Source organism: Aythya fuligula, chromosome 2 (assembly GCF_009819795.1).
Source record: "Aythya fuligula isolate bAytFul2 chromosome 2, bAytFul2.pri, whole genome shotgun sequence".
Classification (NCBI taxonomy): Eukaryota; Metazoa; Chordata; class Aves; order Anseriformes; family Anatidae; genus Aythya; species Aythya fuligula.
The window spans coordinates 113,416,336-113,429,363 of NC_045560.1; the positions used below are offsets into that span (position 1 = coordinate 113,416,336).

At 39.6% G+C, this 13,028-nt stretch overlaps 4 non-coding genes across 4 annotated transcripts; 3 read left to right on the plus strand and 1 right to left on the minus strand.

Moving 5' to 3' along the window:
• The first annotated feature begins 5,178 nt into the window (after positions 1-5,178).
• Positions 5,179-5,251, plus strand: TRNAA-AGC. The gene has a single exon. It is a non-coding gene; the product is annotated as a tRNA-Ala (tRNA).
• A 1,145-nt stretch (positions 5,252-6,396) lies between these two features.
• On the minus strand, positions 6,397-6,469 carry TRNAA-AGC. Its single transcript has one exon. It is a non-coding gene; the product is annotated as a tRNA-Ala (tRNA).
• Positions 6,470-9,454: 2,985 nt separating this feature from the next.
• TRNAA-AGC lies at positions 9,455-9,527 on the plus strand. Its single transcript has one exon. It is a non-coding gene; the product is annotated as a tRNA-Ala (tRNA).
• A 527-nt stretch (positions 9,528-10,054) lies between these two features.
• TRNAA-AGC lies at positions 10,055-10,127 on the plus strand. Its single transcript has one exon. It is a non-coding gene; the product is annotated as a tRNA-Ala (tRNA).
• The last annotated feature ends 2,901 nt before the right edge of the window (positions 10,128-13,028 follow it).

The following is a 13,028-nucleotide window of genomic DNA, read 5'->3' on the forward strand; positions in this document are numbered from 1 at the left end:
TTGGGCTGCTTGGGAGGGAAGATGAGGGCTGGATGCCATGAAATGCCCTCACTGTACAGGCGAGGCTGTACTTTTGGAGACTTACCGACTGGCCCAGCGATAACATCAGGAGCTAGGATGTGCCTGAGGTATGGTGTCTCTCTGTGCGTGTGATGGTGAACCTCTCCTCCCAGCTGTTTCATCACCTCACATGAAGAAGAAAAGGAAAAAAAAAAAAGAATAGGGGTGTTGGAGGGAAGAGTTATGCTGGTGGGGTGCTGCAACAGAAGGTTCCAGCACCGGGTGGAGCCCTGGCAGCTTCTGAGGGCGGGAGGAGGAGAGCCCTCGGGTGTGGGTTTGGTGTCTGCCTGAGCAGCCCTCGAAGGAGAGGAGGTTTGTGTGCAGTCTTTTCTGTAGTCTTTTCCTCAGAGAAAACTGTGGGTTTCACAGTGTAGTGTGAAACCCACACTGTAGGGGTTAGGGCACGCTGGCTCTGAGGAGGGGGGTGCAGGTAGGTGCCCTCAGCTGGCAGTGTTAGTGGGGTGGTCCTGGGGGTTCTTCTGTGGTGCTGTCGTGGCTCGGGCTCCAGCTTCCAACACCTTGCACCAATTTTGTATCATGTTAGTTTAATAGCTGTTGTTTCCTTTATCTTCTGATGCTGCTCAGCTGAAGTTTGCTCAGTGTATTGTTATTATGATTTCCTGAGCAGAAATCATCAAAGTTGGTGCGTATTGTATCCTTTCACTAAATTCTGCTGTGCATTTGTGTGGTGAGGCACATGCAGGATGTTTATTTCATGCGAGAATGTGGCAAAAAGAGAAGTAAGCTGTGAATAATGATGACTTTTCAACTGGAATTTGAGAGATGTGATTTTATGATGTTACAGAAGTGCAGTATGTAAGATGCGTTAAAATCATATAATTAAAGTCTAGCCCCCCATTTTTTCCATGGAGAAGACATAAACCAGCTTTGTAGGTGGGGAAATACTACCTGAAGATGTATTTTCTGCTGTGCTTCTGTTTAAACTGAACACAAAGAGGAGCTGCTGTAGGTCACTGTCTGTGTGTGAAGGATGGAAACAAGCTCAGGGATGTTTCTGCTGCTTGAAAATCTTACTGAAGGCTGAGCACCAATGCCCCTGTTCCAGCACAGACTAGTCCTCTGTCTGCAGTAGTACCAGTAAAGACAGCTAAGTCCAACTGATACTAAACAGGTTTTATAACGCAGAGTAATTTTTTTTTCTTTTAATTACAAAAGCTGTATTTTTTCTATTTAATCAGAAATAAATCTGATATTTGTCTATATTAGATAGAAGTAGTAAACTGGGCTCTTTGTGGTGCTCAGTTGATCTTTCCAAATTTAAAGCAGAAACCAGAAGTGTTAAAATACACATTGGATGGAAGCTATTTCAAAAAACATTTACCTAAATTTCAGAATAAATTTCTAGTCAAGAGAAAATAGAGGGAAAAACAGGAAAAGAAATTACGTGATTGATGAGCAGGGCAAGGGTGTGCATAGAAAGGTAAAACCTCATTCTTCAAAATGTTGAAGACTATATAAACAAGGAAAATGAGATCGTCAATTCTCATCCAATGTAAAAATGTCAGTGGAAAAAGAGTTTAAAAAAAAAAATTGATTTTTTTTTTCTTAAGGTTGTCAGGCAGAAATATAGAAAGTCTGTCAAAGAAATAGACAAGGTGTAAAAGAAACATTCTGGGAGAGAAAGAAAGGGGCAAGGTAGAAGGAAATAGATTACATTCTTGTATTCTTGTTCATTATAAAGCCTAGGGCCTATTGGTGCAGGGAATGTGGTGGAGGGAGTGTCTCAGGTTCAAGTAGTAGAAGAGGTTAAAGAATATATTATTTTCTTTAAAATATATATATTAAAGAAAATTGCCAGAACCGGTGTGTGCAGTTGAGTTGTAAGCCTGAGCCTGTGTGGGCTTCCCTTAACTAAGCTGTGTAGCTGTGCTTTACCATTCAGAAGCAGGCATAATGTAACCAAGTTCCTGTCTGGGCTGCATGGACACAGGGATAATAGTAAGACAAGTAGAAAGGTACTGTTTGTTTGCTTACAATATAGGTATTTTTAAGTCTTAGTTGACTTTTACTCAGAAAGAATACTAACTAAAAAAAAAAGTGGGGGGAGGGGTTTACTGGGCTTTTTTTTTTTCTTTAATTGCTTTGAAATAGTTAATAAAATGCTGAGAGCTACATATTCCTGTCTGTTGGTGAATCGTGTTACTTTGTGAGAGATTTTAGATTATCTATTATTGTCAATCATATGGCGAGCAGAAGGCATTTGGGCTAAAAGAAGGAAAAAAATATTGAGTGGAATTTCTAGTAATCAAGCCAGCTAACGTAGAGCTATTTCGTTTCTTTAGTGTTTTGAAATGTACAGTGCCATGACTGGCATAAATCCAAGTCACTTCTGAAAGTGGGATTTATGTCACCCTGCTGCTCTGGAATGTTCTCATCATAGCAAAATGCTGTGTTTCTAGATACTGCGTGACTAAATAAAGCAACTTCTGAGTCTTTCAGAGCTTTTTTCCCACAAAAATACAACTGGTCCTGTAAAAACATCATAGGGTAGAAGTCCCAGCAAGCTTTCTTACTTCTCCAGACCTATTGACCGCTGTCTGTCAGACAGCTGCAGGAATGTCTATGGTAGCTGCAAAATAATTGCAGCTGTAAGAACATAATTATTTTCTACAAATGAACTTCAGGTGCTTCTATCTAAGCTGATTAAGTTTTAATCTCAGAGGGAAAATATTTTTTTCCCCAAACCAGCTGTTTCAGTCAGACTGAGGGAGGGAGCAAGTAACAAGTTTGTTAATGGGGGAGATGAGCGTGTGTTGGACATTTGGCACAGGGGTTTGTGGTTAAACCGCTGGTCCTCATCAGGCAGGGAGAGAATTGGGATCACGGATGCTGCAAAAGCATTTTACAATTTCAGAAAGTGAGGTTAACGCTGGTGATATAACTAAGGGGAGTGCTGGCTGGTGAATTGTAGCTCTTCTCTCTCTGGTCAGTGATAATTAGCATCTTGCTGCTTCACCTCTTTGGTTCTCCTGCCTCCTCTAGAGGATTCTGCTTGCTCTTCTTTTTGTTATCAGATGTACTGTTCCTAAAATAGTAATATTTCCAGAATACCTTTGGGTTTAAAAAAAAAAAAAACTGGAATTGTTGTGAACCACAGTTGTTGTTTTATCTTGTTTTATCTTTACTTGGACTTCTCTTGGTTAAGGTGTTCAGAGGTTTTCTGTACTGTGTTTTTGGAAGCAGTGTGCATCCTGAAACATGTCATGCTGTGACACTTCTAAAATCTTACCAACATTTGACTTCTGGTACTCAGAAACTACAGATATCGTAGTGCTTAGAATCTACAGATACCGTGATGGGTATTGGGCAAAGGAAAAGAAGAAGGAAGGGACTTTTATTGCTAAAGGATGATCTATGTGACTTGTCCAAAACAGCAGGATGTTCGGGAAGAAAAACATTGTCATTCATAAAAATTTTTAACACTGCCAGTGGAACTTTCAAGAAAAGTAAAGAGGTTGTGTTTTGCATTAAAGTATCTCCACAGAACATCCTCATCCTTTCTAGAGTTAGTACTTAGAACCATTTCATAGATTCTTAAAGAGAAATGTAAACACGGGATGCTTTGCTTTAAGTGTTTTTCTGTGAACCACTTCTATTCCCTTTCTGAGATTCCTAGTCCTGATGCCACAATACTGTACTTAAAAAAAAAAAAAAAAAAAAAAAAAGGTTTAGGTAATATTTTTAAAAATCTGATTTCAATTGGAAGAGCAGGACCGCAACGAACTTAATTCTCAAGGTTTAACAGGTGACAGACAGTAAGTCTGCAGGAAATGGCATATGAATAGTTGCTTCTGTGTTAAAGTTAGTATGCCCAGAGTACCAAATACTTTAAACACTGGATATTTTTAAAGGGTTTTAACCAAGTTAATTGCTTGCATTTCCATTACTGCCTGCTTTTTCTTTTTATCCATTGAATTGTCGCTTTCTGACTGCCTAATAAGCAAGCAGTTGGTCAGTGATTAATGTGACACACACAAATTATGGCAGTTGTCAGCACTCTGAAGCAGCAGCTATTTGGGCAAAGCTGTTCGTTGTGGCTTCAACCCTCCAAGCTGAGTGACAGGATATAGAGATTGTGTACGTAAGAGGCTAAAACCTGTGTTGGTACTTGATTGTTGTGGCAATGAGATTGTCAGTCATAATAGGTTAACAAATCTGCATGTTCCAGTTCTAGCAAAGTAGATCTCTTTTGCTTGCTTTACTTCTAATTTATATCATAATTCACTTATAGCATAATCATAAATGATTTTTTATCATCACTTTAAGAGAGAAGACTCTAGTAATTGACTTCAAATAACAGCAAATGTTCTGTTTTCTCCGTGTTTTCAGACTCTGATGCTGCAGAGCTGAAACCAAAGCACTGGACAGAGCTTTCCATGCTGTTTCATTGCAGCCATGATTTTATAATTATTATTATTTTTTACTTTTTAATTATATACGTCTGATTTGTATATGTATATGTGAGTGTGCTTGTGTATCTGGTAGTATAGTCACCCCTTAAGAGCTCCCAAGAGAGGCAGGTAACAGGAACTATTATTTTGTTTCTCAAATGCTCCTTTTGCATCAGAGCTTTTTGGTTTTGTCCCTTGTGTAACTTGGGCCCTGAGCTCTATTGCCACAGGAACAACTGGAAAACCTGCCACTATATTCTGCAGTCACATCTGCTAGGTTGTGAAATGTGGAAGTGGCTAAAGGCACTTGGCTCATGATCTTCCACTTCGGAAGTGGAGTTTCCTTGAAGCAGGCAGAATTGCTTGGTGTGAACATAAAGCTACGATTGCTTCGAAGCACAGCCCTTCTGTTACCCAGATGCAGCTCAGCTGAGTTCAGCCAAGGAGTCCAGCTTTCTGGCTAGGCCAAATTCCCCCTGAGGCTGTCAAGACCAGTTTGTTAAAGCGAAGACCTAATTGCTTTGGCATTGCACTAGAAAGGGGTGGCCTGTTATCCCCCACCGAAGGTGCTGAAGGTAAGAAATTGGGCTGGAGTGCTGTTTGGGTGCAAATTGGGTGGGTGTGGGCTGACAGCATTGCTTGTCCCTGAGGGAAGCAGGTCGCTGTGGCTGGTACATAGCGAGCCCGGGCGGCCCCTGGCGGCCAAGGGGAATTAGCTCAAATGGTAGAGCGCTCGCTTAGCATGCGAGAGGTAGCGGGATCGATGCCCGCATTCTCCAGGGAACGTTTTTGGCATTTAATCTTTGTGCAGAACTTAAAAATATTTCCTATTCATACCGTTATACTACCAAAAAAAAGAAAAACAGGTGACAGTAAGTCTGCAGGAAATGTTGTACGAGTAGTCACTTCATTTGCTGCCTCCAGCAGTTCCCTCTATAGCCATGAGGAAATGCTTCCTGTTTTTTTTTTTTTTTTTTTTTTTTTTTTTTCCATTACCAGTCAAAATGGTTTTCTTTTCTGCTCTGGGAGAGACATTTGTAAACTTCTGTTTTCGCTAACATTGTGGGAGGTGCCTGCACACACAGACAAAAAATGCACACAAAAAATACATTCCTATTGACAGGTTTTAAGGAGTGAAACAAAAGCACCCTGACAGGTATCACTATGTCTTCTGCTTTTTGGCCACAATACAACTCTGGTACCCTATTATGCTGTAGGGCTTTTTAAAATACAGACACATTTTCCCAAAGCAGTTTTGTAAGGATTAAAATAAACCAGTTTTAGTAAGCGTGTGCAGAGTGTTAATGGCTTAAGCTGTTAACGTTGATCAGAGTGCCTTTTTAGAGTGCAAATCGTTTTCTTATAAAGGGTTGAGCAAGAAATTGAATGAATGATGAGAGGATTGAAAGAGAGGCACTGTGTGTGACTGGGGGCAGAAAAGCGGGTGAGCTAACAAGCTAAATAAGCTAATTTTGGAAAATTGATTTGTAAAATACAATGCGTGATTAATGTCACTTGAAACTCTGTTAGGAAGATGTGTGTCCTGTCAATCGTAGATATAAGGCATGCAAGGAAGCTGGAGAGATGGCTATTCTGCAGTGCACTGAGGAGATATTTATATAAAATACATACTGCTGTGCTTCCTTACAGACAATTTTGGTAACTTTACATATAACCAAGAAAAAAAAAATTACACACTAAAAGCCAATGAAATGATCAGAAGTTAATTTTAGTTGTTGTGTTACAGAATAACATTGCTTTTTTTTAGATTTGACAAGCGTAGCCCGATTATTGAAATTTCTTCACGTTCAGTTTGTCTCATGAAATGGTGTCTGTCACCAGATAAGTATTTTCTTTCACAAACTTGAGAAATTTATGGAAGAAAAGCTTTATCTTCGTGGAACACTGGGGTTGGTCAAAACACTGGAGAATGCGGGCATCGATCCCGCTACCTCTCGCATGCTAAGCGAGCGCTCTACCATTTGAGCTAATTCCCCTTGGTGAACACTGCAGAGAGTGGCCACACTTCTGCAGAATCGCTCCCGGCTGCTCTCATCCTTCCCTTTTGCTGAGCTGGTTGGCTTATCCTGGAGCGCTGAATCATTGGTGTGCTTATGTGCAAAAATTTAGCTTAAAAGTCAGTGTTCACCCAACACAGGAGAAGCCGTGCTGCTGATGCACTTTCTGCTGCGTTACTTTGATAAAGTAATACTTGGGCAACACCTCCACTAGTGTTTTTGTAGGAAGACAAGAGAACTGTTTTGTTTTTTACTTCTTACAATGCAGATACCGAAAGGCTTGTAAATGTAGAAAGTACACTGATAGTAGTCACTGAACGGCAATTTTGTTTTTCAGGTCTTCCTTTCTTTTCCACCTTTATTTTCTGTTAACATTCTACTTAGCTGTATGTAAATGATAAATATAACAGTTCAAACACTCATTCTTTTCATAGGTTGTGGAAATAAAGTACTCATTTATCTCAACCTGCTAAATTATATTCTAGGTATGTCTACCTTTCTGTATTGACTTTGATGATTCAGATACAATAGTATGGCACCTTAAATATATGGGGTCACTAAAAACACTTCAGAAATAGAAGAAGTCAGGTGTGGCCAACCAACAAATTCCTTGGGAAGTTATTTAGGAAAAAGGCTGCTGTGGATTTGTGAGAGGCTGTGGGGGTAAAATACAATGCGAAGTCTGCTCATACAGATCATGTACTCTTAATCCTAAATCAAGTCGTACTTTGCAGTAAGAAGTACTTTGGCAAAGCTCTGTTGCCAGGTTGTTAAATCAAGGGGTGCTTTTTAGATTTAAAGAATAAAAACATAGTTTACAATGAGAAATGATATATCAGTGTAACCAAAGACAACAGAGGCAATGAAAATTATATAATGCAAGATTTCTGACTTGCAGTTTAAATGGAGAGAAGTTGGTTCTGGTAGTAAAGTAAAACACGCAGCAATCCAACAGTGCATGCGCTGTCAGTTATTTTTTCTAATGGCTTTAGCTTACTGACAGCATCCTCTCAGAAGAAAACAAATTATGAAATTAAATACCACCTAGTTAGAACTTGTATAGAGTAAGATTGTGTTTAAAAACTAGCACAATACAGATTCAGGATGGGACATGGAACTGAAACTGCTTTAGTATCACTGCAAATACTCTCCTATAACTTACACTCTCCTACATTTCCTCAATCTCCACGCAATAATAGATAAAGATCCGTTCTTACAGCTCCTTGCAGTACCTTGTAACTGACTATATCGGCCTCATTGGAGTAAACTGGAAAACAAATGTGCAGAAGTGTTTTGAGTCCTTCCCACATCTCAGGCCAGGTGATGGCCCACGGAAAATCTGCAGCTTGGATCTTTCCCATGTGGAATCTCACAAGGTTTGCCTCCATTTCCAGTTTTCTTTATCTACCCTGTGCAGCCTGAATCAGTTTGAAAATGGCAGATGACCTCTCTGTACTTCTCATCAGCAAATCTCTCTGCTGCCGCTGACATGGCTAAGGCTTGGAAAAGCCAGCTCATAGTTTATTTGATGCCTAAGTCAGATAAGGGTGAGGGAAGACCTCTGCAATAGTGCTATTTCCGTTCATTAAAAATGTCTATTTCATTTTGACAGTCCATTGTTTTGTGATCTTGATTTGTTATGATTGCAAAGTTTTTTCATGTAAGAAGATGAGTAACACTTTGTAACTTCTCCTTTAGGTTGGGAGAATTTCCTTACCCACATTGCTGCAAATAAGCCAACCTTTTTAATTCCTTTTTACTTCTCTGTCCTGTGTTTCAGCTGAGAAGGCCTCATGTATGCATACTTTTGTTTAGTGTGGATCACTTCAGTGCGTCTGCTTGGCAATGCTAAAACAAACTCATACAAGCTCGTGTTACCAGCTTGGACTTCTGCTTTCTAGGCAGTTGTAGGGAACCCCCGGGTAAATGCAAGTTTTGCATTATCTTTAAGCTGCTCCAGTGCACTGTGACGTTAGTCACAGAACTAGCTGTCTCATCAAAAACAGGGTAAATCTAGTGTGAGTGGGTGGCACTGACGGGCTGCAGGCCCTGAGTTTGTCATGTAAAGGAGCATGAAGTGCCTCAGCACGTGACTGTGAGAGTTTATAGGGAGATTGTATTTGACTTTTAACTCAGAAGCAGCCTGTCTTTTGGAACTTCTCCCTCATTCCTTCTCTTGCCTTTCTCTCAAGGAAACATTGAAACTTAGGAAAAACTTGAGGAAAACTTGAATCTTAGAGAAGGATTGATGCAGAGACAAGCATAGTAGAAAACCTCCTCAAACAATAACAAGTAAATAGCACTATTTCATCTCTTATATAGATGCCTTGTACAGTGAACATTACAGGGAGAAGGAGCATGCATCTACGGTTGAGTGAAGCAAAAAGTGGTATGTATGTTTTACAGTTATTGGGGATAAAACTGTTACCATGATGGTAGATCTGTCATGGATATGACATGAGCATGCAGTGTGCTACTATACCTGGAAGTATGAACGTGTAGATGTTTCCTGCAAGGTGCGGTAATGCTTTCTGCAGTTTCCCATCATAATAACTATTTTACTCATCCTGTTTTACTCTGTAAATACACTCCTAAATGTTACCAACTCAAACCTTGTGTTTGAGCCAGTGACGTGGAGTGCATTTTTTGTTAGTTATGGTCTAGCAAGATATCAGTTATTCCAAGGAATATAATCTTTACTTTGCTTCCCCCTCTGCCCTTCACAGAAGCAGAAGTCACCTCACTTGCCCTAAGGTTTTGTATTTCTTTTGTATTGTGCTTCCTTAATTATCCCTGACATCTCAGAGTGGGGGAAAAAATAGACAAGCTCAAGGTCAAATAGAAGTATGAGCTCTGAACAACAGCCTTGGGGTTACTACCCACGATAAAGGAACAGTCACTGAAGGCTGTTTGTTTTTGTGACTACTAAAATCTGTGGTTGCAGGGTAAAATAGCATGGTGGGGGGGGAATTAGCTCAAATGGTAGAGCGCTCGCTTAGCATGCGAGAGGTAGCGGGATCGATGCCCGCATTCTCCACTGTCATGTTTTGTTTGTGGTGGGAGAAACCAATTCACTACAGATGTTTTCGTGTATTGAGCGGGAGTTTTGAAGTGAGATAAATCATTAAGTGTATAGATGTTCATGCTTGCTTCTCAGATGCCAAGTAAGTAACTCACCAAGTAAATTTAAATAGTGACATATTTTAAAAATATATAAATAGAAATTGACTTACCAGTTTGGGGTAGGGGTATAAAATGCCCAAAAGTAATTCATCCCAAGAATTGCAAGCAATTTTTGTTGTTGTTTTTGTTTTTAATTTTATATACCTGGAAAGCATGTTTTTTTCTGTGTTGCCTTGTTTTATTTACCATTTTGTTTGGAAATACTTAAATGAAGTATTAAAGATTTGATTTTATAAACTTGTGAAATTGCAGTTGATGGTGTCTTCACTTATGGAGAGACCAGTGCAACAGAGGAGAAATAAAATAAATGTATTTAAAATCTGCAGTTCCATATACTCTTGATGCTCGAGGTTTTATGTTCCCTAATAATGATAAAAAGTGGGGGAATTAGCTCAAATGGTAGAGCGCTCGCTTAGCATGCGAGAGGTAGCGGGATCGATGCCCGCATTCTCCAGTGTTTTGTCGAACAATTAGAAACTACTAAAACAAAATATGTAACTATTTCAGTTAAATGCTAATTTTGTTTTAATCAGAGCAAAACTGAATTCCTTCTTTCCTCCTTTGGTGTGTGCTGCTAAAAAAATCAAGCTTATTGTAACTGTCTATGTTAGTTCTCTATCCTAACTTTGAGCTGTACCTGGTCAATTTAAGTCAAATTTGGCAGAAAGACAGAATTCTGCGATATGAAGTTCTTACAGGCTTGATGAAAAACACTGGATGAATGAAAGTTAGAGACCTGAATCAGTGTCTCTTCTCCACCTGTCCAACAAGGACATTTAAGAATTTTTGTTCTTCCCCAGCTGTCCATTCTGGTCCCAACCCAGAAACATAGCATCTTCTTTTACTTTAAGGCTTTTGTGAAGCTGTAGTGTGAGCTGGGTCAGGGAGCCAATTCAAGTTTAAGCATAAAAATTGTTACCAATCTTACCACTTCTTCTAGGTAAGATCTTGTAGGCCTGTGTCCTACAAAAACATGCTGCAGCTGCTGTCTTTTAGCTATGTGCAGGTTACAGTCAACCTAAAATCAAAGGCTTCTTAGCCTTCTCTCCTATTTTTTTTTTTTTGTCAGAATTGCTTTTAGAAGAAGCTAGTGCCTGCCACACTTGTATTAGAGCTTTGGTGATAACCTTGACCAATCTATTTGATTAATTGACTTCAAACACCTTATTAGTTCCTTCTGATCCTTCTCCAGAGGTTCTTTGTGCTGCACTTGGCCCTGAGCCTTCCAGAAGCACCTGCACAGCTTTTTAGGTATTAGTGAGCTAAATCTGCTGTGTCAGAAGTAAGCACCTTAAGGTGTGTGGAAAGTCCTACTAATTTCTTCACATCTTCTGTCAGTTTATGGCTGAGGAAGGAAATAACGCATGCAACTAGCAAAACACTGTTGTTATTCCATTTCTTGGCAGGTCTCCTTAGGCTGAAAACTTACCCTTCTCCTTGAACTCCTGGGTGTTCCTAAAATAGCATGTACAAATCTTAGTAGACAGGACCCCCAGAATTCTCCTCCTGAATACCATTATTCTGACAGCAGATGTGACTTTAACTACTACATACTTATGATGGTGTGTTCTCCTCAGACACTTCTTGCCTTTGGTCTGGCCTTTTGCTTTGCTCAAACGCTGGCTGTTGCACCCTAGCAAGGACTAACAAAGGAGTGTTAACTAAACGTGTTGCAACTCTGATCCCTTAACGAGAAATTGTGCTGGTAAAAGCCCGCTTTATACAAGGAAAAAGATACGTATGGTAACAATTACGAGAGAGTTGGAACACAGAACCACATCAAAAACCTGTGGGTTTTATTATCAGGTTTATAAAGGAAATAATTTAACCTGAAGATGCAGCAGAGTTCTCAGAACAAGTGATGGATATATTGCAGTGGTTCCCTCCTAAGATTTCCTCTCAACATGGTATTTGGAAATTCAGCTCTTCATTAGAAAAGGTGCTCAAATTTAGGCAAAAGCTACCCAAACACGCTCTTTACCCCCATCTGGTTGAGAGGTGGGACATGAACAAGAGTCATGGATCAAACCAAGTGGATGTTTTCTCTGTTATCAAAATACAGGACACTGAGGGAGTGTTTTAGGGTTCAACAGAACATTAAATAATTATTTAAATAGGTCCCCTGTTCAGATTTTATGACTATTTTGAAAATACGTTTTGTACTAGCAAATAAAACACTATTTTCCTTCTCAATTTGGAGTCCACAGATGCCAGTCACACTGGGAGCCTGGCTGTAGTTAGTCTATAAACAAGCTGTACTCCTGAAACCTTACAACTTCAATTAAATAGCTTTTTGGTTTTGAGCATTAAATAATTCAAGCTGGTGCTAGGCTAAATGTAAATGTTGTTATAAAGCAGCCGTAAAAACTGAGGCTTGGATGACAGCTTCCACATTGACTGTTAGTTTACCTAATGGATGATGAATATCATGCTTTTTGAGTGAACTACGCATGCATTTTTTCAAGACTATGTGTGGTCTTGCAGTGCCAGTAACAAACAACTGCAAATTGCTTACTTTCTTCAGTCCGTAGTGCTGTATCCAGATGGTAAGTTACACAGCAGCTCTAACATAACGACTTTACAGAAACATACTTCACAAGCGGGATAGAATTGTTTCCCTGACCAGCTATTTGACATACAACCTTCAGTACAATTTCTTCTTTTCCAGAAATAATCCTGGAAGCTGTAGTACCTTCTAGGGAGATAAAACTGGAATTCCATGGTGACTGCCAAAATTAAGAATGAAGCTTGATGAGGCTGACTTAGAACATGGTCTTAAGGGGTATATTATTTGAGGTGTGATGGCCAGAGGATAACCCTGACACATCACCCTCACCTAGGACTTCACACCATCTGCTCTTAGTGAAGAACTTAACAAAACCAGTCACGATTAGGATTGAAGTCACTTTCAAATCAAGTATCATTCCAGGGAAATGAAGCATACCTTTGAAACCAGTAACAGTGGTAGCAGGTGACATTTTTGAGTGTATCAGCTTGTCTTAGTTTTCACCCCCCTAGAGTACCTGGTGATGGCATTGTGTGCTAGAAAAATAGAAGTTTACCTTGCATTTCACTTAGCTGGCAGCTTTTCTTTATAATGTTAGAAAGGTGGCAGATCACTTAAGTCACTCTTAGAGGTCCTTATTTATTACAAATTTCTGCCGGTAGGTTTGTAACTTTTTATTATGTCTTCTGTAGAACAGAACATACAGAAGACTTAAATGCCTTTCTTCTCTGTTGTTGCTGATGTTATGAATGTCAAGTTTCTGGCTGGAACTCTTCTCCCTGATCATACTTCACTGAAACTTTGAATGACTTGGGTTTAAATGAATTTAGATATAACTAACAGCACAGG